We start from the raw sequence: 23,770 nt of genomic DNA, 5'->3' as shown, positions 1-23,770 counted from the left end.
GGAGATATTGGCAGATTTAGCCATTTTGGGGGGTATGAAAATTTATGAAAAGTTCAATTACACCAAGATTTTTCTATGTTCCCGAGGGCCTACAGTTACAACTCCGCTACCAGATTGTAGCAATTCAAAAGTTACGTCGAATGAGCCTATCGGCGTATTCCTGGCTATTGTAGTTTAGGAGATATTGGCAGATTTAGCCATTTTGGGGGGTATGAAAATTTATGAAAAGTGCAATTACATCGAGATTTCTCTATGTTTCCGAGGGCCTACAGTTACAACTCCGCTACCAGATTGTAGCAATTCAAAAGTTACGTCGAATGAGCCTATTGGCGTATTCCTGGCTATTGTAGTTTAGGAGATATTGGCAGATTTAGCCATTTTGGGGGGTATGAAAATTTATGAAAAGTTCAATTACACCAAGATTTTTCGATGTTCCCGAGGGCCTACAGTTACAACTCCGCTACCAGATTGTAGCAATTCAAAAGTTACGTCGAATGAGCCTATCGGCGTATTCCTGGCTATTGTAGTTTAGGAGATATTGGCAGATTTAGCCATTTTGGGGGGTATGAAAATTTATGAAAAGTGCAATTACATCGAGATTTCTCTATGTTTCCGAGGGCCTACAGTTACAACTCCGCTACCAGATTGTAGCAATTCAAAAGTTACGTCGAATGAGCCTATTGGCGTATTCCTGGCTATTGTAGTTTAGGAGATATTGGCAGATTTAGCCATTTTGGGGGGTATGAAAATTTATGAAAAGTTCAATTACACCAAGATTTCTCTATGTTCCCGAGGGCCTACAGTTACAACTCCGCTACCAGACTGTAGCAATTCAATAGTTACGTCGAATGAGCCTATCGGCGTATTCCTGGCTATTGTAGTTTAGGAGATATTGGCAGATTTAGCCATTTTGGGGGGTATGAAAATTTATGAAAAGTTCAATTACACCAAGATTTCCCTATGTTCCCAAGGGCCTACGGTTACAACTCCGCTACCAGACTGTAGCAATTCAATAGTTACGTCGAATGAGCCTATCGGCGTATTCCTGGCTATTGTAGTTTAGGAGATATTGACAGATTTAGCCCTTTTGGGGGGTATGAAAATTTATGAAAAGTTCAATTACACCAACATTTCTCTATGTTCCCGAGGGCCTACAGTTACAACTCAGCTACCAGACTGTAGCAATTCAAAAGTTACGTCGAATGAGCCTATCGGCATATTCCTGGCTATTGTAGTTTAGGAGATATTGGCAGATTTAGCCATTTTGGGGGGTATGAAAATTTATGAAAAGTTCAATTACACCAAGATTTCTCTATGTTCCCGAGGGCCTACGGTTACAACTCCGCTACCAGACTGTAGCAATTCAAAAGTTACGTCGAATGAGCCTATCGGCATATTCCTGGTTATTGTAGTTTAGGAGATATTGGCAGATTTAGCCATTTTGGGGGGTATGAAAATTTATGAAAAGTTCAATTACACCAAGATTTCTCTATGTTCACGAGGGCCTACAGTTACAACTCCGCTACCAGACTGTAGCAATTCAAAAGTTACGTCGAATGAACCTATCGGCGTATTCCTGGCTATTGTAGTTTAGGAGATATTGGCAGATTTAGCCATTTTGGGGGGTATGAAAATTTATGAAAAGTTCAATTACACCAAGATTTCTCTATGTTCCCGAGGGCCTACAGTTACAACTCCGCTACCAGACTAAAGCAATTCAAAAGTTACGTCGAATGAGCCTGTCGGCGTATTCCTGGCTATTGTAGTTTAGGAGATATTGGCAGATTTAGCCATTTTGGGGTGTATGAAAATTTATGAAAAGTTCAATTACACCAAGATTTCTCTATGTTCCCGAGGGCCTACAGTTACAACTCCGCTACCAGACTGTAGCAATTCAATAGTTACGTCGAATGAGCCTATCGGCGTATTCCTGGCTATTGTAGTTTAGGAGATATTGGCAGATTTAGCAATTTTGGGGGGTATGAAAATTTATGAAAAGTTCAATTACACCAAGATTTCTCTATGTTCCCGAGGGCCTACAGTTACAACTCCGCTACCAGACTGTAGCAATTCAATAGTTACGTCGAATGAGCCTATCGGCGTATTCCTGGCTATTGTAGTTTAGGAGATATTGGCAGATTTAGCCATTTTGGGGGGTATGAAAATTTTTGAAAAGTTCAATTACACCAAGATTTCCCTATGTTCCCGAGGGCCTACAGTTACAACTTCGCTACCAGACTGTAGCAATTCAATAGTTACGTCGAATGAGCCTATCGGCGTATTCCTGGCTATTGTAGCTTAGGAGATATTGGCAGATTTAGCCATTTTGGAGGGTATGAAACTTTATGAAAAGTTCAATTACACCAAGATTTCTTAATGTTCCCGAGGGCCTACAGTTACAACTCCGCTACCAGATTGTAGCAATTCAAAAGTTACATCGAATGAGCCTATCGTTGTATTCCTGGCTATTGTAGTTTAGGAGATATTGGCAGATTTAGCCATTTTGGGGGGGTATGAAAATTTATGAAAAGTTCAATTACACCAAGATTTCTCTATGTTCCCGAGGGCCTACAGTTACAACTCCGCTACCAGATTGTAGCAATTCAAAAGTTACGTCGAATGAGCCTATCGGCGTATTCCTGGCTATTGTAGTTTAGGAGATATTGGTAGATTTAGCCATTTTGGGGGGTATGAAAATTTATGAAAAGTTCAATTACACCAAGATTTCTCTATATTCCCGAGGGCCTACAGTTACAACTCCGCTACCAGATTGTAGCAATTCAAAAGTTACGTCGAATGAGCCTATCGGCGTATTCCTGGCTATTGTAGTTTAGGAGATATTGGCAGATTTAGCCATTTTGGGGGGTATGAAAATTTATGAAAAGTTCAATTACACCAAGATTTTTCTATGTTCCCGAGGGCCTACAGTTACAACTCCGCTACCAGATTGTAGCAATTCAAAAGTTACGTCGAATGAGCCTATCGGCGTATTCCTGGCTATTGTAGTTTAGGAGATATTGGCAGATTTAGCCATTTTGGGGGGTATGAAAATTTATGAAAATTGCAATTACATCGAGATTTCTCTATGTTTCCGGGGGCCTACAGTTACAACTTCGCTACCAGACTGTAGCAATTCAATAGTTACGTCGAATGAGCCTATCGGCGTATTCCTGGCTATTGTAGCTTAGGAGATATTGGCAGATTTAGCCATTTTGGGGGGTATGAAAATTTATGAAAAGTTCAATTACACCAAGATTTCTTAATGTTCCCGAGGGCCTACAGTTACAACTCCGCTACCAGATTGTAGCAATTCAAAAGTTACGTCGAATGAGCCTATCGGCGTATTCCTGGCTATTGTAGTTTAGGAGATATTGGCAGATTTAGCCATTTTGGGGGGGTATGAAAATTTATGAAAAGTTCAATTACACCAAGATTTCTCTATGTTCCCGAGGGCCTACAGTTACAACTCCGCTACCAGATTGTAGCAATTCAAAAGTTACGTCGAATGAGCCTATCGGCGTATTCCTGGCTATTGTAGTTTAGGAGATATTGGTAGATTTAGCCATTTTGGGGGGTATGAAAATTTATGAAAAGTTCAATTACACCAAGATTTCTCTATGTTCCCGAGGGCCTACAGTTACAACTCCGCTACCAGATTGTAACAATTCTAAAGTTACGTCGAATGAGCCTATCGGCGTATTCCTGGCTATTGTAGTTTAGGAGATATTGGCAGATTTAGCCATTTTGGGGGGTATGAAAATTTATGAAAAGTTCAATTACACCAAGATTTTTCTATGTTCCCGAGGGCCTACAGTTACAACTCCGCTACCAGATTGTAGCAATTCAAAAGTTACGTCGAATGAGCCTATCGGCGTATTCCTGGCTATTGTAGTTTAGGAGATATTGGCAGATTTAGCCATTTTGGGGGGTATGAAAATTTATGAAAATTGCAATTACATCGAGATTTCTCTATGTTTCCGAGGGCCTACAGTTACAACTCCGCTACCAGATTGTAGCAATTCAAAAGTTACGTCGAATGAGCCTATCGGCGTATTCCTGGCTATTGTAGTTTAGGAGATATTGGCAGATTTAGCCATTTTGAGGGGTATGAAAATTTATGAAAAGTTCAATTACACCAAGATTTCTCTATGTTTCCGAGGGCCTACAGTTACAACTCCGCTACCAGATTGTAGCAATTCAAATGTTACGTTGAATGAGCCTATCGGCGTATTCCTGGCTATTGTAGTTTAGGAGATATTGGCAGATTCAGCCATTTTGGGGGGTATGAAAATTTATGAAAAGTTCAATTACACCAAGATTTCTCTATGTTCCCGAGGGCCTACAGTTACAACTTCGCTACCAGATTGTAGCAATTCAAAAGTTACGTCGAATGAGCCTATCGGCGTATTCCTGGCTATTGTAGTTTAAGAGATATTGGCAGATTTAGCCATTTTGGGGGGTATGAAAATTTATGAAAAGTTCAATTACACCAAGATTTCTCTATGTTCCCGAGGGCCTACAGTTACAACTCCGCTACCAGATTGTAGCAATTCAAAAGTTACGTCGAATGAGCCTATCGGCGTATTCCTGGCTATTGTAGTTTAGGAGATATTGGCAGATTTAGCCATTTTGGGGGGGTATGAAAATTTATGAAAAGTTCAATTACACCAAGATTTCTCTATGTTCCCGAGGGCCTACAGTTACAACTCCGCTACCAGATTGTAGCAATTCAAAAGTTACGTCGAATGAGCCTATCGGCGTATTCCTGGCTATTGTAGTTTAGGAGATATTGGTAGATTTAGCCATTTTGGGGGGTATGAAAATTTATGAAAAGTTCAATTACACCAAGATTTCTCTATATTCCCGAGGGCCTACAGTTACAACTCCGCTACCAGATTGTAGCAATTCAAAAGTTACGTCGAATGAGCCTATCGGCGTATTCCTGGCTATTGTAGTTTAGGAGATATTGGCAGATTTAGCCATTTTGGGGGGTATGAAAATTTATGAAAAGTTCAATTACACCAAGATTTTTCTATGTTCCCGAGGGCCTACAGTTACAACTCCGCTACCAGATTGTAGCAATTCAAAAGTTACGTCGAATGAGCCTATCGGCGTATTCCTGGCTATTGTAGTTTAGGAGATATTGGCAGATTTAGCCATTTTGGGGGGTATGAAAATTTATGAAAAGTTCAATTACACCAAGATTTCTCTATGTTCCCGAGGGCCTACAGTTACAACTCCGCTACCAGACTGTAGCAATTCAAAAGTTACGTCGAATGAGCCTATCGGCATATTCCTGGCTATTGTAGCTTAGGAGATATTGGCAGATTTAGCCATTTTGGGGGGTATGAAAATTTATGAAAAGTTCAATTACACCAAGATTTCTTAATGTTCCCGAGGGCCTACAGTTACAACTCCGCTACCAGATTGTAGCAATTCAAAAGTTACGTCGAATGAGCCTATCGGCGTATTCCTGGCTATTGTAGTTTAGGAGATATTGGCAGATTTAGCCATTTTGGGGGGGGTATGAAAATTTATGAAAAGTTCAATTACACCAAGATTTCTCTATGTTCCCGAGGGCCTACAGTTACAACTCCGCTACCAGATTGTAGCAATTCAAAAATTACGTCGAATGAGCCTATCGGCGTATTCCTGGCTATTGTAGTTTAGAAGATATTGGCAGATTCAGCCATTTTGGGGGGTATGAAAATTTATGAAAAGTTCAATTACACCAAGATTTTTCTATGTTCCCGAGGGCCTACAGTTACAACTCCGCTACCAGATTGTAGCAATTCAAAAGTTACGTCGAATGAGCCTATCGGCGTATTCCTGGCTATTGTAGTTTAGGAGATATTGGCAGATTTAGCCATTTTGGGGGGTATGAAAATTTATGAAAATTGCAATTACATCGAGATTTCTCTATGTTTTCGAGGGCCTACAGTTACAACTCCGCTACCAGATTGTAGCAATTCAAAAGTTACGTCGAATGAGCCTATCGGCGTATTCCTGGCTATTGTAGTTTAGGAGATATTGGCAGATTTAGCCATTTTGAGGGGTATGAAAATTTATGAAAAGTTCAATTACACCAAGATTTCTCTATGTTTCCGAGGGCCTACAGTTACAACTCCGCTACCAGATTGTAGCAATTCAAATGTTACGTTGAATGAGCCTATCGGCGTATTCCTGGCTATTGTAGTTTAGGAGATATTGGCAGATTTAGCCATTTTGGGGGGGTATGAAAATTTATGAAAAGTTCAATTACACCAAGATTTCTCTATGTTCCCGAGGGCCTACAGTTACAACTCCGCTACCAGATTGTAGCAATTCAAAAGTTACGTCGAATGAGCCTATCGGCGTATTCCTGGCTATTGTAGTTTAGGAGATATTGGTAGATTTAGCCATTTTGGGGGGTATGAAAATTTATGAAAAGTTCAATTACACCAAGATTTCTCTATGTTCCCGAGGGCCTACAGTTACAACTCCGCTACCAGATTGTAGCAATTCAAAAGTTACGTCGAATGAGCCTATCGGCGTATTCCTGGCTATTGTAGTTTAGGAGATATTGGCAGATTTAGCCATTTTCGGGGGTATGAAAATTTATGAAAAGTTCAATTACACCAAGATTTTTCTATGTTCCCGAGGGCCTACAGTTACAACTCCGCTACCAGATTGTAGCAATTCAAAAGTTACGTCGAATGAGCCTATCGGCGTATTCCTGGCTATTGTAGTTTAGGAGATATTGGCAGATTTAGCCATTTTGGGGGGTATGAAAATTTATGAAAATTGCAATTACATCGAGATTTCTCTATGTTTTCGAGGGCCTACAGTTACAACTCCGCTACCAGATTGTAGCAATTCAAAAGTTACGTCGAATGAGCCTATCGGCGTATTCCTGGCTATTGTAGTTTAGGAGATATTGGCAGATTTAGCCATTTTGAGGGGTATGAAAATTTATGAAAAGTTCAATTACACCAAGATTTCTCTATGTTTCCGAGGGCCTACAGTTACAACTCCGCTACCAGATTGTAGCAATTCAAATGTTACGTTGAATGAGCCTATCGGCGTATTCCTGGCTATTGTAGTTTAGGAGATATTGGCAGATTCAGCCATTTTGGGGGGTATGAAAATTTATGAAAAGATCAATTACACCAAGATTTCTCTATGTTCCCGAGGGCCTACAGTTACAACTTCGCTACCAGATTGTAGCAATTCAAAAGTTACGTCGAATGAGCCTATCGGCGTATTCCTGGCTATTGTAGTTTAAGAGATATTGGCAGATTTAGCCATTTTGGGGGGTATGAAAATTTATGAAAAGTTCAATTACACCAAGATTTCTCTATGTTCCCGAGGGCCTACAGTTACAACTCCGCTACCAGATTGTAGCAATTCAAAAGTTACGTCGAATGAGCCTATCGGCGTATTCCTGGCTATTGTAGTTTAGGAGATATTGGCAGGTTTAGCCATTTTGGGGGGTATGAAAATTTATGAAAAGTGCAATTACATCGAGATTTCTCTATGTTTCCGAGGGCCTACAGTTACAACTCCGCTACCAGATTGTAGCAATTCAAAAGTTACGTCGAATGAGCCTATCGGCGTATTCCTGGCTATTGTAGTTTAGGAGATATTGGCAGATTTAGCCATTTTGGGGGGTATGAAAATTTATGAAAAGTTCAATTACACCAAGATTTCTCTATGTTCCCGAGGGCCTACAGTTACAACTCCGCTACCAGACTGTAGCAATTCAAAAGTTACGTCGAATGAGCCTATCGGCATATTCCTGGTTATTGTAGTTTAGGAGATATTGGCAGATTTAGCCATTTTGGGGGGTATGAAAATTTATGAAAAGTTCAATTACACCAAGATTTCTCTATGTTCCCGAGGGCCTACAGTTACAACTCCGCTACCAGACTAAAGCAATTCAAAAGTTACGTCGAATGAGCCTATCGGCGTATTCCTGGCTATTGTAGTTTAGGAGATATTGGCAGATTTAGCCATTTTGGGGGGTATGAAAATTTATGAAAAGTTCAATTACACCAAGATTTCTCTATGTTCCCGAGGGCCTACAGTTACAACTCCGCTACCAGACTGTAGCAATTCAATAGTTACGTCGAATGAGCCTATCGGCGTTATCCTGGCTATTGTAGTTTAGGAGATATTGGCAGATTTAGCCATTTTGGGGGGTATGAAAATTTATGAAAAGTTCAATTACACCAAGATTTCCCTATGTTCCCGAGGGCCTACAGTTACAACTTCGCTACCAGACTGTAGCAATTCAATAGTTACGTCGAATGAGCCTATCGGCGTATTCCTGGCTATTGTAGCTTAGGAGATATTGGCAGATTTAGCCATTTTGGGGGGTATGAAAATTTATGAAAAGTTCAATTACACCAAGATTTCTTAATGTTCCCGAGGGCCTACAGTTACAACTCCGCTACCAGATTGTAGCAATTCAAAAGTTACGTCGAATGAGCCTATCGGCGTATTCCTGGCTATTGTAGTTTAGGAGATATTGGCAGATTTAGCCATTTTGGGGGGGGTATGAAAATTTATGAAAAGTTCAATTACACCAAGATTTCTCTATGTTCCCGAGGGCCTACAGTTACAACTCCGCTACCAGATTGTAGCAATTCAAAAATTACGTCGAATGAGCCTATCGGCGTATTCCTGGCTATTGTAGTTTAGAAGATATTGGCAGATTCAGCCATTTTGGGGGGTATGAAAATTTATGAAAAGTTCAATTACACCAAGATTTTTCTATGTTCCCGAGGGCCTACAGTTACAACTCCGCTACCAGATTGTAGCAATTCAAAAGTTACGTCGAATGAGCCTATCGGCGTATTCCTGGCTATTGTAGTTTAGGAGATATTGGCAGATTTAGCCATTTTGGGGGGTATGAAAATTTATGAAAATTGCAATTACATCGAGATTTCTCTATGTTTTCGAGGGCCTACAGTTACAACTCCGCTACCAGATTGTAGCAATTCAAAAGTTACGTCGAATGAGCCTATCGGCGTATTCCTGGCTATTGTAGTTTAGGAGATATTGGCAGATTTAGCCATTTTGAGGGGTATGAAAATTTACGAAAAGTTCAATTACACCAAGATTTCTCTATGTTTCCGAGGGCCTACAGTTACAACTCCGCTACCAGATTGTAGCAATTCAAATGTTACGTTGAATGAGCCTATCGGCGTATTCCTGGCTATTGTAGTTTAGGAGATATTGGCAGATTTAGCCATTTTGGGGGGGTATGAAAATTTATGAAAAGTTCAATTACACCAAGATTTCTCTATGTTCCCGAGGGCCTACAGTTACAACTCCGCTACCAGATTGTAGCAATTCAAAAGTTACGTCGAATGAGCCTATCGGCGTATTCCTGGCTATTGTAGTTTAGGTGATATTGGTAGATTTAGCCATTTTGGGGGGTATGAAAATTTATGAAAAGTTCAATTACACCAAGATTTCTCTATGTTCCCGAGGGCCTACAGTTACAACTCCGCTACCAGATTGTAGCAATTCAAAAGTTACGTCGAATGAGCCTATCGGCGTATTCCTGGCTATTGTAGTTTAGGAGATATTGGCAGATTTAGCCATTTTCGGGGGTATGAAAATTTATGAAAAGTTCAATTACACCAAGATTTTTCTATGTTCCCGAGGGCCTACAGTTACAACTCCGCTACCAGATTGTAGCAATTCAAAAGTTACGTCGAATGAGCCTATCGGCGTATTCCTGGCTATTGTAGTTTAGGAGATATTGGCAGATTTAGCCATTTTGGGGGGTATGAAAATTTATGAAAATTGCAATTACATCGAGATTTCTCTATGTTTTCGAGGGCCTACAGTTACAACTCCGCTACCAGATTGTAGCAATTCAAAAGTTACGTCGAATGAGCCTATCGGCGTATTCCTGGCTATTGTAGTTTAGGAGATATTGGCAGATTTAGCCATTTTGAGGGGTATGAAAATTTATGAAAAGTTCAATTACACCAAGATTTCTCTATGTTTCCGAGGGCCTACAGTTACAACTCCGCTACCAGATTGTAGCAATTCAAATGTTACGTTGAATGAGCCTATCGGCGTATTCCTGGCTATTGTAGTTTAGGAGATATTGGCAGATTCAGCCATTTTGGGGGGTATGAAAATTTATGAAAAGATCAATTACACCAAGATTTCTCTATGTTCCCGAGGGCCTACAGTTACAACTTCGCTACCAGATTGTAGCAATTCAAAAGTTACGTCGAATGAGCCTATCGGCGTATTCCTGGCTATTGTAGTTTAAGAGATATTGGCAGATTTAGCCATTTTGGGGGGTATGAAAATTTATGAAAAGTTCAATTACACCAAGATTTCTCTATGTTCCCGAGGGCCTACAGTTACAACTCCGCTACCAGATTGTAGCAATTCAAAAGTTACGTCGAATGAGCCTATCGGCGTATTCCTGGCTATTGTAGTTTAGGAGATATTGGCAGGTTTAGCCATTTTGGGGGGTATGAAAATTTATGAAAAGTGCAATTACATCGAGATTTCTCTATGTTTCCGAGGGCCTACAGTTACAACTCCGCTACCAGATTGTAGCAATTCAAAAGTTACGTCGAATGAGCCTATCGGCGTATTCCTGGCTATTGTAGTTTAGGAGATATTGGCAGATTTAGCCATTTTGGGGGGTATGAAAATTTATGAAAAGTTCAATTACACCAAGATTTCTCTATGTTCCCGAGGGCCTACAGTTACAACTCCGCTACCAGACTGTAGCAATTCAAAAGTTACGTCGAATGAGCCTATCGGCATATTCCTGGTTATTGTAGTTTAGGAGATATTGGCAGATTTAGCCATTTTGGGGGGTATGAAAATTTATGAAAAGTTCAATTACACCAAGATTTCTCTATGTTCCCGAGGGCCTACAGTTACAACTCCGCTACCAGACTAAAGCAATTCAAAAGTTACGTCGAATGAGCCTATCGGCGTATTCCTGGCTATTGTAGTTTAGGAGATATTGGCAGATTTAGCCATTTTGGGGGGTATGAAAATTTATGAAAAGTTCAATTACACCAAGATTTCTCTATGTTCCCGAGGGCCTACAGTTACAACTCCGCTACCAGACTGTAGCAATTCAATAGTTACGTCGAATGAGCCTATCGGCGTTATCCTGGCTATTGTAGTTTAGGAGATATTGGCAGATTTAGCCATTTTGGGGGGTATGAAAATTTATGAAAAGTTCAATTACACCAAGATTTCCCTATGTTCCCGAGGGCCTACAGTTACAACTTCGCTACCAGACTGTAGCAATTCAATAGTTACGTCGAATGAGCCTATCGGCGTATTCCTGGCTATTGTAGCTTAGGAGATATTGGCAGATTTAGCCATTTTGGGGGGTATGAAAATTTATGAAAAGTTCAATTACACCAAGATTTCTTAATGTTCCCGAGGGCCTACAGTTACAACTCCGCTACCAGATTGTAGCAATTCAAAAGTTACGTCGAATGAGCCTATCGGCGTATTCCTGGCTATTGTAGTTTAGGAGATATTGGCAGATTTAGCCATTTTGGGGGGGGGTATGAAAATTTATGAAAAGTTCAATTACATCAAGATTTTTCTATGTTCCCGAGGGCCTACAGTTACAACTCCGCTACCAGATTGTAGCAATTCAAAAGTTACGTCGAATGAGCCTATCGGCGTATTCCTGGCTATTGTAGTTTAGGAGATAATGGCAGATTTAGCCATTTTGGGGGTATGAAAATTTATGAAAAGTTCAATTACACCAAGATTTTTCTATGTTCCCGAGGGCCTACAGTTACAACACCGCTACCAGATTGTAGCAATTCAAAAGTTACGTCGATTGAGCCTATCGGCGTTTTCCTGGCTATTGTAGTTTAGGAGATATTGGCAGATTTAGCCATTTTGGGGGGTATGAAAATTTATGAAAAGTGCAATTACATCGCGATTTCTCTATGTTTCCGAGGGCCTAAAGTTACAACTCCGCTACCAGATTGTAGCAATTCAAAAGTTACGTCGAATGAGCCTATCGGCGTATTCCTGGCTATTGTAGTTTAGGAGATATTGGCAGATTTAGCCATTTTGAGGGGTATGAAAATTTATGAAAAGTTCAATTACACCAAGATTTCTCTATGTTTCCGAGGGCCTACAGTTACAACTCCGCTACCAGATTGTAGCAATTCAAATGTTACGTTGAATGAGCCTATCGGCGTATTCCTGGCTATTGTAGTTTAGGAGATATTGGCAGATTCAGCCATTTTGGGGGGTATGAAAATTTATGAAAAGTTCAATTACACCAAGATTTCTCTATGTTCCCGAGGGCCTACAGTTACAACTTCGCTACCAGATTGTAGCAATTCAAAAGTTACGTCGAATGAGCCTATCGGCGTATTCCTGGCTATTGTAGTTTAGGAGATATTGGCAGATTTAGCCATTTAGGGGGGTATGAAAATTTATGAAAAGTTCAATTACACCAAGATTTCCCTATGTTCCCGAGGGCCTACAGTTACAACTCCGCTACCAGATTGTAGCAATTCAAAAGTTACGTCGAATGAGCCTATCGGCGTATTCCTGGCTATTGTAGTTTAGGAGATATTGGCAGATTTAGCCATTATGGGGGGTATGAAAATTTATGAAAAGTTCAATTACACCAAGATTTTTCTATGTTCCCGAGGGCCTACAGTTACAACTCCGCTACCAGATTGTAGCAATTCAAAAGTTACGTCGAATGAGCCTATCGGCGTATTCCTGGCTATTGTAGTTTAGGAGATATTGGCAGATTTAGCCATTTTGGGGGGTATGAAAATTTATGAAAAGTGCAATTACATCGAGATTTCTCTATGTTTCCGAGGGCCTAAAGTTACAACTCCGCTACCAGATTGTAGCAATTCAAAAGTTACGTCGAATGAGCCTATCGGCGTATTCCTGGCTATTGTAGTTTAGGAGATATTGGCAGATTTAGCCATTTTGAGGGGTATGAAAATTTATGAAAAGTTCAATTACACCAAGATTTCTCTATGTTTCCGAGGGCCTACAGTTACAACTTCGCTTCCAGATTGTAGCAATTCAAAAGTTACGTCGAATGAGCCTATCGGCGTATTCCTGGCTATTGTAGTTTAGGAGATATTGGCAGATTTAGCCATTTTGGGGGTATGAAAATTTATGAAAAGTTCAATTACACCAAGATTTTTCTATGTTCCCGAGGGCCTACAGTTACAACTCCGCTACCAGATTGTAGCAATTCAAAAGTTACGTCGAATGAGCCTATCGGCGTATTCCTGGCTATTGTAGTTTAGGAGATATTGGCAGATTTAGCCATTTTGGGGGGTATGAAAATTTATGAAAAGTGCAATTACATCGAGATTTCTCTATGTTTCCGAGGGCCTAAAGTTACAACTCCGCTACCAGATTGTAGCAATTCAAAAGTTACGTCGAATGAGCCTATCGGCGTATTCCTGGCTATTGTAGTTTAGGAGATATTGGCAGATTTAGCCATTTTGAGGGGTATGAAAATTTATGAAAAGTTCAATTACACCAAGATTTCTCTATGTTTCCGAGGGCCTACAGTTACAACTCCGCTACCAGATTGTAGCAATTCAAATGTTACGTTGAATGAGCCTATCGGCGTATTCCTGGCTATTGTAGTTTAGGAGATATTGGCAGATTCAGCCATTTTGGGGGGTATGAAAATTTATGAAAAGTTCAATTACACCAAGATTTCTCTATGTTCCCGAGGGCCTACAGTTACAACTTCGCTACCAGATTGTAGCAATTCAAAAGTTACGTCGAATGAGCCTATCGGCGTATTCCTGGCTATTGTAGTTTAGGAGATATTGGCAGATTTAGCCATTTAGGGGGGTATGAAAATTTATGAAAAGTTCAATTACACCAAGATTTCTCTATGTTCCCGAGGGCCTACAGTTACAACTCCGCTACCAGATTGTAGCAATTCAAAAGTTACGTCGAATGAGCCTATCGGCGTATTCCTGGCTATTGTAGTTTAGGAGATATTGGCAGATTTAGCCATTTTGGGGGGTATGAAAATTTATGAAAAGTTCAATTACACCAAGATTTTTCTATGTTCCCGAGGGCCTACAGTTACAACTCCGCTACCAGATTGTAGCAATTCAAAAGTTACGTCGAATGAGCCTATCGGCGTATTCCTGGCTATTGTAGTTTAGGAGATATTGGCAGATTTAGCCATTTTGGGGGGTATGAAAATTTATGAAAAGTGCAATTACATCGAGATTTCTCTATGTTTCCGAGGGCCTAAAGTTACAACTCCGCTACCAGATTGTAGCAATTCAAAAGTTACGTCGAATGAGCCTATCGGCGTATTCCTGGCTATTGTAGTTTAGGAGATATTGGCAGATTTAGCCATTTTGAGGGGTATGAAAATTTATGAAAAGTTCAATTACACCAAGATTTCTCTATGTTTCCGAGGGCCTACAGTTACAACTCCGCTACCAGATTGTAGCAATTCAAATGTTACGTTGAATGAGCCTATCGGCGTATTCCTGGCTATTGTAGTTTAGGAGATATTGGCAGATTCAGCCATTTTGGGGGGTATGAAAATTTATGAAAAGTTCAATTACACCAAGATTTCTCTATGTTCCCGAGGGCCTACAGTTACAACTTCGCTACCAGATTGTAGCAATTCAAAAGTTACGTCGAATGAGCCCATCGGCGTATTCCTGGCTATTGTAGTTTAGGAGATATTGGCAGATTTAGCCATTTTGTGGGGTATGAAAATTTATGAAAAGTTCAATTACACCAAGATTTCTCTATGTTCCCGAGGGCCTACAGTTACAACTTCGCTACCAGACTGTAGCAATTCAATAGTTACGTCGAATGAGCCTATCGGCGTATTCCTGGCTATTGTAGCTTAGGAGATATTGGCAGATTTAGCCATTTTGGGGGGTATGAAAATTTATGAAAACTTCAATTACACCAAGATTTCTTAATGTTCCCGAGGGCCTACAGTTACAACTCCGCTACCAGATTGTAGCAATTCAAAAGTTACGTCGAATGAGCCTATCGGCGTATTCCTGGCTATTGTAGTTTAGGAGATATTGGCAGATTTAGCCATTTTGGGGGGGGGGGGTATGAAAATTTATGAAAAGTTCAATTACATCAAGATTTTTCTATGTTCCCGAGGGCCTACAGTTACAACTCCGCTACCAGATTGTAGCAATTCAAAAGTTACGTCGAATGAGCCTATCGGCGTATTCCTGGCTATTGTAGTTTAGGAGATATTGGCAGATTTAGCCATTTTGGGGGTATGAAAATTTATGAAAAGTTCAATTACACCAAGATTTTTCTATGTTCCCGAGGGCCTAAAGTTACAACTCCGCTACCAGATTGTAGCAATTCAAAAGTTACGTCGAATGAGCCTATCGGCGTATTCCTGGCTATTGTAGTTTAGGAGATATTGGCAGATTTAGCCATTTTGAGGGGTATGAAAATTTATGAAAAGTTCAATTACACCAAGATTTCTCTATGTTTCCGAGGGCCTACAGTTACAACTCCGCTACCAGATTGTAGCAATTCAAATGTTACGTTGAATGAGCCTATCGGCGTATTCCTGGCTATTGTAGTTTAGGAGATATTGGCAGATTCAGCCATTTTGGGGGGTATGAAAATTTATGAAAAGTTCAATTACACCAAGATTTCTCTATGTTCCCGAGGGCCTACAGTTACAACTTCGCTACCAGATTGTAGCAATTCAAAAGTTACGTCGAATGAGCCTATCGGCGTATTCCTGGCTATTGTAGTTTAGGAGATATTGGCAGATTTAGCCATTTAGGGGGGTATGAAAATTTATGAAAAGTTCAATTACACCAAGATTTCCCTATGTTCCCGAGGGCCTACAGTTACAACTCCGCTACCAGATTGTAGCAATTCAAAAGTTACGTCGAATGAGCCTATCGGCGTATTCCTGGCTATTGTAGTTTAGGAGATATTGGCAGATTTAGCCATTTTGGGGGGTATGAAAATTTATGAAAAGTTCAATTACACCAAGATTTTTCTATGTTCCCGAGGGCCTACAGTTACAACTCCGCTACCAGATTGTAGCAATTCAAAAGTTACGTCGAATGAGCCTATCGGCGTATTCCTGGCTATTGTAGTTTAGGAGATATTGGCAGATTTAGCCATTTTGGGGGGTATGAAAATTTATGAAAAGTGCAATTACATCGAGATTTCTCTATGTTTCCGAGGGCCTAAAGTTACAACTCCGCTACCAGATTGTAGCAATTCAAAAATTACGTCGAATGAGCCTATCGGCGTATTCCTGGCTATTGTAGTTTAGGAGATATTGGCAGATTTAGCCATTTTGAGGGGTATGAAAATTTATGAAAAGTTCAATTACACCAAGATTTCTCTATGTTTCCGAGGGCCTACAGTTACAACTTCGCTTCCAGATTGTAGCAATTCAAAAGTTACGTCGAATGAGCCTATCGGCGTATTCCTGGCTATTGTAGTTTAGGAGATATTGGCAGATTTAGCCATTTTGGGGGTATGAAAATTTATGAAAAGTTCAATTACACCAAGATTTTTCTATGTTCCCGAGGGCCTACAGTTACAACTCCGCTACCAGATTGTAGCAATTCAAAAGTTACGTCGAATGAGCCTATCGGCGTATTCCTGGCTATTGTAGTTTAGGAGATATTGGCAGATTTAGCCATTTTGGGGGGTATGAAAATTTATGAAAAGTGCAATTACATCGAGATTTCTCTATGTTTCCGAGGGCCTAAAGTTACAACTCCGCTACCAGATTGTAGCAATTCAAAAGTTACGTCGAATGAGCCTATCGGCGTATTCCTGGCTATTGTAGTTTAGGAGATATTGGCAGATTTAGCCATTTTGAGGGGTATGAAAATTTATGAAAAGTTCAATTACACCAAGATTTCTCTATGTTTCCGAGGGCCTACAGTTACAACTCCGCTACCAGATTGTAGCAATTCAAATGTTACGTTGAATGAGCCTATCGGCGTATTCCTGGCTATTGTAGTTTAGGAGATATTGGCAGATTCAGCCATTTTGGGGGGTATGAAAATTTATGAAAAGTTCAATTACACCAAGATTTCTCTATGTTCCCGAGGGCCTACAGTTACAACTTCGCTACCAGATTGTAGCAATTCAAAAGTTACGTCGAATGAGCCTATCGGCGTATTCCTGGCTATTGTAGTTTAGGAGATATTGGCAGATTTAGCCATTTAGGGGGGTATGAAAATTTATGAAAAGTTCAATTACACCAAGATTTCTCTATGTTCTTGAGGGCCTACAGTTACAACTCCGCTACCAGATTGTAGCAATTCAAAAGTTACGTCGAATGAGCCTATCGGCGTATTCCTGGCTATTGTAGTTTAGGAGATATTGGCAGATTTAGCCATTTTGGGGGGTATGAAAATTTATGAAAAGTTCAATTACACCAAGATTTTTCTATGTTCCCGAGGGCCTACAGTTACAACTCCGCTACCAGATTGTAGCAATTCAAAAGTTACGTCGAATGAGCCTATCGGCGTATTTCTGGCTATTGTAGTTTAGGAGATATTGGCAGATTTAGCCATTTTGGGGGGTATGAAAATTTATGAAAAGTGCAATTACATCGAGATTTCTCTATGTTTCCGAGGGCCTAAAGTTACAACTCCGCTACCAGATTGTAGCAATTCAAAAGTTACGTCGAATGAGCCTATCGGCGTATTCCTGGCTATTGTAGTTTAGGAGATATTGGCAGATTTAGCCATTTTGAGGGGTATGAAAATTTATGAAAAGTTCAATTACACCAAGATTTCTCTATGTTTCCGAGGGCCTACAGTTACAACTCCGCTACCAGATTGTAGCAATTCAAATGTTACGTTGAATGAGCCTATCGGCGTATTCCTGGCTATTGTAGTTTAGGAGATATTGGCAGATTCAGCCATTTTGGGGGGTATGAAAATTTATGAAAAGTTCAATTACACCAAGATTTCTCTATGTTCCCGAGGGCCTACAGTTACAACTTCGCTACCAGATTGTAGCAATTCAAAAGTTACGTCGAATGAGCCCATCGGCGTATTCCTGGCTATTGTAGTTTAGGAGATATTGGCAGATTTAGCCATTTTGTGGGGTATGAAAATTTATGAAAAGTTCAATTACACCAAGATTTCTCTATGTTCCCGAGGGCCTACAGTTACAACTCCGCTACCAGACTGTAGCAATTCAATAGTTACGTCGAATGAGCCTATCGGCGTATTCCTGGCTATTGTAGTTTAGGAGATATTGGCAGATTTAGCCATTTTGGGGGGTATGAAAATTTATGAAAAGTTCAATTACACCAAGATTTCCCTATGTTCCCGAGGGCCTACAGTTACAATTCCGCTACCAGACTGTAGCAATTCAATAGTTACGTCGAATGAGCCTATCGGCGTATTCCTGGCTATTGTAGTTTAGGAGATATTGGCAGATTTAGCCATTTTGGGGGGTATGAAAATTTATGAAAAGTTCAATTACACCAAGATTTCTTAATGTTCCCGAGGGCGTACAGTTACAACTCCGCTACCAGATTGTAGCAATTCAAAAGTTACGTCGAATGAGCCTATCGGCGTATTCCTGGCTATTGTAGTTTAGGAGATATTGGCAGATTTAGCCATTTTGGGGGGGTATGAAAATTTATGAAAATTCAATTACACCGAGATTTCTATATGTTCCCGAGGGCCTACAGTTACAACTCCGCTACCAGATTGTATCAATTCAAAAGTTACGTCGAATGAGCCTATCGGCGTATTCCTGGCTATTGTAGTTTAGGAGATATTGTTAGATTTAACCATTTTGGGGGGTATGAAAATTTATGAAAAGTTCAATTACACCAAGATTTCTCTATGTTCCCGAGGGCCTACAGTTACAACTCTGCTACCAGATTGTAGCAATTCAAAAGTTACGTCGAATGAGCCTATCGGCGTATTCCTGGCTATTGTAGTTTAGGAGATATTGGCAGATTTAGCCATTTTGGGGGGTATGAAAATTTATGAAAAGTTCAATTACACCAATATTTTTCTATGTTCCCGAGGGCCTAAAGTTACAACTCCGCTACCAGATTGTAGCAATTCAAAAGTTACGTCGAATGAGCCTATCGGCGTATTCCTGGCTATTGTAGTTTAGGAGATATTGGCAGATTTAGCCATTTTGGGGGGTATGAAAATTTATGAAAAGTGCAATTACATCGAGATTTCTCTATGTTTCCGAGGGCCTACAGTTACAACTCCGCTACCAGATTGTAGCAATTCAAAAGTTACGTCGAATGAGCCTATCGGCGTATTCCTGGCTATTGTAGTTTAGGAGATATTGGCAGATTTAGCCATTTTGGGGGGTATGAAAATTTATGAAAAGTTCAATTACACCAAGATTTCTCTATGTTCCCGAGGGCCTACAGTTACAACTCCGCTACCAGATTGTAGCAATTCAAATGTTACGTTGAATGAGCCTATCGGCGTATTCCTGGCTATTGTAGTTTAGGAGATATTGGCAGATTCAGCCATTTTGGGGGGTATGAAAATTTATGAAAAGTTCAATTACACCAAGATTTCTCTATGTTCCCGAGGGCCTACAGTTACAACTTCGCTAACAGATTGTAGCACTCCGAAAGTTACATCGAATGAGCCTATCGGCGTATTCCTCGCTATTGTAGTTTAGGAGATGTTGTCAGATTTAGCCATTTTGAGGGGTATGAAAATTTATGAAAAGTTCTTTTATACCAAGATTTTTCTATGTTTCCGAGGGCCTACAGCTACAATTCCGCTACCAGATTGTAGCAGTCCGAAAGATACACCGAATGAGCCTGTCGGCGTATTCCTCGCTATTGTAGTTTAGGAGATATTGGCAGATTTAGCCATTTTGGAGGGTATGAAAATTTATGAAAAGTTTAATTGTACCAAGATTTTTCTATGTTTCCGAGGGCCTACAGCTACAACTCCGCTACCAGATTGTAGCAGTCCGAGAGTTACACCGAATGAGCCTATCGGCGTATTCCTCGCTATTGTAGTTTAGGAGATATTATCAGATTTAGCCATTTTTGGGGGTATGAAAATTGATGAAAAGTTCAATTGTACCAAGATTTATCTATGTTCCCGAGGGCCTACAGCTACAACTCCGCTACCAGACTGTAGCAATTCAAAAGTTACGTCGAATGAGCCTATCGGCATATTCCTGGCTATTGTAGTTTAGGAGATATTGACAGATTTAGCCATTTTGGGGGGTATGAAAATTTATGAAAAGTTCAATTACACCAACATTTCTCTATGTTCCCGAGGGCCTACAGTTACAACTCCGCTACCAGACTGTAGCAATTCAAAAGTTACGTCGAATGAGCCTATCGGCATATTCCTGGCTATTGTAGTTTAGGAGATATTGGCAGATTTAGCCATTTTGGGGGGTATGAAAATTTATGAAAAGTTCAATTACACCAAGATTTCTCTATGTTCCCGAGGGCCTACAGTTACAACTCCGCTACCAGACTGTAGCAATTCAAAAGTTACGTCGAATGAGCCTATCGGCATATTCCTGGTTATTGTAGTTTAGGAGATATTGGCAGATTTAGCCATTTTGGGGGGTATGAAAATTTATGAAAAGTTCAATTACACCAAGATTTCTCTATGTTCACGAGGGCCTACAGTTACAACTCCGCTACCAGACTGTAGCAATTCCAAAGTTACGTCGAATGAACCTATCGGCGTATTCCTGGCTATTGTAGTTTAGGAGATATTGGCAGATTTAGCCATTTTGGGGGGTATGAAAATTTATGAAAAGTTCAATTACACCAAGATTTCTCTATGTTCCCGAGAGCCTACAGTTACAGCTTCGCTACCAGACTGTAGCAATTCAATAGTTACGTCGAATGAGCCTATCGGCGTATTCCTGGCTATTGTAGCTTAGGAGATAATGGCAGATTTAGCCATTTTGAGGGGTATGAAAATTTATGAAAACTTCAATTACACCAAGATTTCTCTATGTTCCCGAGGGCCTACAGTTACAACTCCGCTACCAGATTGTAGCAATTCAAATGTTACGTTGAATGAGCCTATCGGCGTATTCCTGGCTATTGTAGTTTAGGAGATATTGGCAGATTCAGCCATTTTGGGGGGTATGAAAATTTATGAAAAGTTCAATTACACCAAGATTTCTCTATGTTCCCGAGGGCCTACAGTTACAACTTCGCTACCAGATTGTAGCACTCCGAAAGTTACATCGAATGAGCCTATCGGCGTATTCCTCGCTATTGTAGTTTAGGAGATGTTGTCAGATTTAGCCATTTTGAGGGGTATGAAAATTTATGAAAAGTTCTTTTATACCAAGATTTTTCTATGTTTCCGAGGGCCTACAGCTACAATTCCGCTACCAGATTGTAGCAGTCCGAAAGATACACCGAATGAGCCTATCGGCGTATTCCTCGCTATTGTAGTTTAGGAGATATTGGCAGATTTAGCCATTTTGGAGGGTATGAAAATTTATGAAAAGTTTAATTGTACCAAGATTTTTCTATGTTCCCGAGGGCCTACAGCTACAACTCCGCTACCAGATTGTAGCAGTCCGAGAGTTACACCGAATGAGCCTATCGGCGTATTCCTCGCTATTGTAGTTTAGGAGATATTATCAGATTTAGCCATTTTTGGGGGTATGAAAATTGATGAAAAGTTCAATTGTACCAAGATTTTTCTATGTTCCCGAGGGCCTACAGCTACAACTCCGCTACCAGACTGTAGCAATTCAAAAGTTACGTCGAATGAGCCTATCGGCATATTCCTGGCTATTGTAGTTTAGGAGATATTGACAGATTTAGCCATTTTGGGGGGTATGAAAATTTATGAAAAGTTCAATTACACCAACATTTCTCTATGTTCCCGAGGGCCTACAGTTACAACTCCGCTACCAGACTGTAGCAATTCAAAAGTTACGTCGAATGAGCCTATCGGCATATTCCTGGCTATTGTAGTTTAGGAGATATTGGCAGATTTAGCCATTTTGGGGGGTATGAAAATTTATGAAAAGTTCAATTACACCAAGATTTCTCTATGTTCCCGAGGGCTTACAGTTACAACTCCGCTACCAGAATGTAGCAATTCAAAAGTTACGTCGAATGAGCCTATCGGCATATTCCTGGTTATTGTAGTTTAGGAGATATTGGCAGATTTAGCCATTTTGGGGGGTATGAAAATTTATGAAAAGTTCAATTACACCAAGATTTCTCTATGTTCACGAGGGCCTGCAGTTACAACTCCGCTACCAGACTGTAGCAATTCAAAAGTTACGTCGAATGAACCTATCGGCGTATTCCTGGCTATTGTAGTTTAGGAGATATTGGCAGATTTAGCCATTTTGGGGGGTATGAAAATTTATGAAAAGTTCAATTACACCAAGATTTCTCTATGTTCCCGAGGGCCTACAGTTACAACTCCGCTACCAGACTAAAGCAATTCAAAAGTTACGTCGAATGAGCCTGTCGGCGTATTCCTGGCTATTGTAGTTTAGGAGATATTGGCAGATTTAGCCATTTTGGGGGGTATGAAAATTTATGAAAAGTTCAATTACACCAAGATTTCTCTATGTTCCCGAGGGCCTACAGTTACAACTCCGCTACCAGACTGTAGCAATTCAAAAGTTACGTCGAATGAGCCTATCGGCATATTCCTGGCTATTGTAGTTTAGGAGATATTGGCAGATTTAGCCATTTTGGGGGGTATGAAAATTTATGAAAAGTTCAATTACACCAAGATTTCCCTATGTTCCCGAGGGCCTACAGTTACAACTCCGCAACCAGACTGTAGCAATTCAATAGTTACGTCGAATGAGCCTATCGGCGTATTCCTGGCTATTGTAGTTTAGGAGATATTGGCAGATTTAGCCATTTTGGGGGGTATGAAAATTTATGAAAAGTTCAATTACACCAAGATTTCTCTATGTTCCCGAGGGCCTACAGTTACAACTCCGCTACCAGACTGTAGCAATTCAATAGTTACGTCGAATGAGCCTATCGGCGTATTCCTGGCTATTGTAGCTTAGGAGATATTGGCAGATTTAGCCATTTTGAGGGGTATGAAAATTCATGAAAAGTTCAATTACACCAAGATTTCTCTATGTTCCCGAGGGCCTACAGTTACAACACCGCTACCAGATTGTAGCAATTCAAATGTTACGTCGAATGAGCCTATCGGCGTATTCCTGGCTATTGTAGTTTAGGAGATATTGGCAGATTCAGCCATTTTGGAGGGTATGAAAATTTATGAAAAGTTCAATTACACCAAGATTTCTCTATGTTCCCGAGGGCCTACAGTTACAACTTCGCTACCAGATTGTAGCACTCCGAAAGTTACATCGAATGAGCCTATCGGCGTATTCCTCGCTATTGTAGTTTAGGAGATGTTGTCAGATTTAGCCATTTTGAGGGGTATGAAAATTTATGAAAAGTTCTTTTATACCAAGATTTTTCTATGTTTCCGAGGGCCTACAGCTACAATTCCGCTACCAGATTGTAGCAGTCCGAAAGATACACCGAATGAGCCTATCGGCGTATTCCTCGCTATTGTAGTTTAGGAGATATTGGCAGATTTAGCCATTTTGGAGGGTATGAAAATTTATGAAAAGTTTATTTGTACCAAGATTTTTCTATGTTCCCGAGGGCCTACAGCTACAACTCCGCTACCAGATTGTAGCAGTCCGAGAGTTACACCGAATGAGCCTATCGGCGTATTCCTCGCTATTGTAGTTTAGGAGATATTATCAGATTTAGCCATTTTTGGGGGTATGA

At 40.3% G+C, this 23,770-nt stretch overlaps 1 long non-coding RNA gene across 1 annotated transcript in view; it reads left to right on the top strand.

Moving 5' to 3' along the window:
- The first annotated feature begins 6,141 nt into the window (after positions 1-6,141).
- LOC145453747 (uncharacterized) overlaps positions 6,142-23,770 on the top strand; it is a 39,118-nt gene continuing 21,489 nt past the window's right edge. Inside the window, exon 1 of the long non-coding RNA XR_013919894.1 lies at positions 6,142-10,466. This is a non-coding gene — a long non-coding RNA (uncharacterized LOC145453747). The remainder of the gene's footprint in view (positions 10,467-23,770) is intronic.

The sequence above is a fragment of the Botryllus schlosseri genome, chromosome 13, assembly GCF_051294905.1.
Source record: "Botryllus schlosseri isolate E-star chromosome 13, Bs_hap1, whole genome shotgun sequence".
In the NCBI taxonomy this organism is placed as follows: Eukaryota; Metazoa; Chordata; class Ascidiacea; order Stolidobranchia; family Styelidae; genus Botryllus; species Botryllus schlosseri.
Note: the sequence above shows the minus strand (reverse complement) of the source record. Positions and strands in the feature narration are given on the sequence as shown.